At 38.8% G+C, this 3,276-nt stretch overlaps 1 long non-coding RNA gene across 1 annotated transcript in view; it reads left to right on the forward strand.

Annotated features, from left to right (window-relative positions):
- The window catches only part of LOC140322220 (uncharacterized), a 123,481-nt gene extending 122,224 nt beyond the window's left edge, over window positions 1-1,257 (forward strand). Inside the window, exon 5 of the long non-coding RNA XR_011919182.1 lies at window positions 1,024-1,257. This is a non-coding gene — a long non-coding RNA (uncharacterized lncRNA). The remainder of the gene's footprint in view (window positions 1-1,023) is intronic.
- Window positions 1,258-3,276: the final 2,019 nt, after the last annotated feature.

The raw sequence follows: 3,276 nt of genomic DNA on the forward strand, positions 1-3,276 counted from the left end.
TATATATATATATGTTGAATGCGGTAGTGTGGTTGTAGAGAAGAAAGTCCAGGTCCGGAGTTTCTTAGAAAAAACAGGTGGGCCAAACACTCAGTCCCTTTCCTCGGCAAGAAATAAAGGACCTGGCTGAGGATAATAAATGGAACTGGTGTTTGAGAATGGTGGAGGAGTTGGAACCTAAGGCCAGGTGGCTCAAGCTGTTGGAAGGCCCTATAGGAAGAAAGGAAATGAGAAACCTGTATGTAAAATTTCATTGTTTATATGTTTATAACTTAATTTTTGTCAATGAGAGGTTAATGGTCTGCTTAAAGAATGAAATACCCTAAGAACATGCTTGTTTCGTTAAATGGAAGATCTGTCTCCCATAGATTTAATTTGGGTCCAACTTGAACATTGGGATTGTCAAAATTCAAAGAACAGTGAACTTGAAAAAATATTCAACAAATCACATTTACCCAAATTCAGAACTTCCATTGAAACCTTTACAAACTGAACATGGGCAAATTTGAACTAAATAAATGTTTACCCAACAGCAACATTCACATTTACTTCCATGATTATTTATAAGCTTATCACTAATGAATGAATGTTGTCTCATTGTTCTTTTACTGAATGAATTGCTATGTGAATTGTGAATAAGTATACCTCTACTTCCTTGTGTACTGGACATTTGAAACACCAATATCCAAGAAGAGATCTCCCAACCTGGAGCCCCCTTCACACATAGCGCCTCTGACATATGACTCCATGCTGTCACTTTTTTATGGTCTGTGCTGTGTTTTGGCCATTGTGAAAAAATTATGAAGCTTTATTGACAAAGGCAAATAACCCCCACAGTGGCCTCACCCCTGGGTCATACAGACAATACAGGAGAATCCAATGTTCTGTGATACTCATGTTTAGAGGTATGGGGATGGATCATTCATCATACGGGAATGTACTTGAGATTGTCATAGTGGGTTTGACAAGTGCATTGTGGAAATTATTCTGCAAAGATTCATATTTTCTCTCATTTATTGCCAGGGCCTGTATGACAAATTTCTCTATAGAGGATCCACATATTAAGGGTAGATGGGGACTGCAAGATCTCAGATATATTGTGTTCTCCTGCATGTGGCTCCTGGAACCTTGTAGGCAATGCGCAGTGTAACTGTCAGTGCGCCAATATGGACTGGACCATGGCAGTCTGCTGCAGAAATATTCGCTCCTAATTACCACACCACCCTGCCTGTGTTTGGGACCAAATATGTGATTTACTGAAATAAAACCTATAAATTGAAATGTGTATCCGCAGATGTGTCTTTTCTTCTTTGAAACTGAGCATCCCTCTCCACCATGTCTTGCACCTGAATTATGACACTATCATAGATACAGGTCACACATCCCCCCTCTTCACCTTTTTTACACCACAAACGCTCCCACTAACTTTCTGATATTAATTTTTAACTGATGTTCATGGGATAATAAAGCTGGTGACGATTGCACCAAGAAAAAATTCAAAAATAAGTTTTTTACATAAATGGATTCAAATATTTTTTCTCAGATTGAGCTGTGATTGGTATATATGCCTAAAGCTTAACTCTAGGTTCATGGAAAATATTCACTTGTAGTGGGATTAGCCCCACTCTGTAAGGACTACATTTCTTCCGGGGGGGAGGGGGTGATTTAAATTGTACCTTTTCCTATCTTATCCCTCCCATCCCCACAGGCTTCACCTCTGAGCAACCGGTCCCCCAAAGCCAGTTCTATAAGCTAATTCAGGTTGTGTGGGCAGCGGACACCATTCTCCATGTTGTAAGTTCTTCATAGGTAAAGTAGGGTTCAGACCATTAGCTGGTATTGCTCAGCATCTGTATTCTCTGTACTCTATAGCTCTATTCTCTACCTTTCAGAAATGCAATCAGTACAGCATTAGAGATCAGCAGTTCTTGTCCATCTAAAATGTCCTTTTGATTGATTATTGGCATTATTTGGTACATTTACAACAAACCAAATGGCCCATATTCTGGCAAAGTTTGACTTTGACCCATATCCTAACAGCAACCTTATTGGAAACATTTCAATGGCACAACATAGCCATTGTATTCCTGTATACAAAAGATTTTCACTTTGTTACATAAAGCAGCATGTACTTGTGATCAAAAGCAAATAAATGACTTTATAAGCTAAATATTTCCTTACTTTTTTTTCTTTGTAAATCCTAATAAGATGTAAGCCATTCATTGGACACTACATAAAGCACATAAAGCAGGCAGTGTTTCTAAACCAGGGTTCCTTCTGAGGTTTTTAGGGATTCCAATTTGTTCCTTTCATTTACCACTGATACCAATTATTTTTTTGGCTATCTGTATGGGTAACATTCTTCACCCCGGCTAGCAAAGTAACAGGCATTATTCCTGACCACCACTGACCACCACTATTATTGATTATTGACCACCACTCATGTACTGTGTGCTTTAGATATTGTTATTATTGTGGGAGGTTTAAAAGAATCTGAAAGTTCCTCCATGTTAAACAGGTTGAGAATGGCTGATGTAATGGAAAAACATCTCAATGGTGAACATTTCCCTGGTTTCACCTATTGACCAACCCCTTTTTTTTAGACTAAATGATGCAAATCTCCCTTTTTCTGACCACCAATAGTGGGGGAAGGGTCCCAAACCAGAGTCAAAATATTGATGGTCAAAGGTGAATGTTTGCTTGCTATGTTGGGGAGCCCAGTGGCTCAGGAGTTAGCACCCCAGCCTTTGCAGATCTAGGTCCCAGGTTCAAATCTCAGCCAGGAATTTTTTTGCATGGAGTTTGCAGGTTCTCCCCGTGTCTGCATTGGTTTCCTCCCACATCCCAAAAACAGTGAGGTTATTGGCTTCCCCCAAAAAATTGACCTTAGACTACATTGATGACATATGACTATGGTAGGGACATTAGGTTGTGAGCTCCTTTGAGGGACAGTTAGTGACACAACTATGGACTTTGTCCAGCACTGTGTAATATGATGGTGCTATAAAAATACTGTGTAATAATAATGTCAATGTAACCTTGATCCGTTATGGATGATGATCTAATAGATTTGCTATTTATAGCAAATGTAATGTTTAATAATTAAAAATTTTGGCCAGAATTTGACCAGCATAATTCTGTGAAGATATTGATGATTTGAGATTTATGACATGTTATCCTTCTCAGAAATGGGGTACACTGGGGTTTTAAAAGGGTGGACATGGCCAACATCAATACTAAGGTAGGCTGTTGCATTTTAATAATGCCAAACTGGTT

This window comes from Pyxicephalus adspersus, chromosome 2, assembly GCF_032062135.1.
Source record: "Pyxicephalus adspersus chromosome 2, UCB_Pads_2.0, whole genome shotgun sequence".
NCBI classification, from domain to species: domain Eukaryota; kingdom Metazoa; phylum Chordata; class Amphibia; order Anura; family Pyxicephalidae; genus Pyxicephalus; species Pyxicephalus adspersus.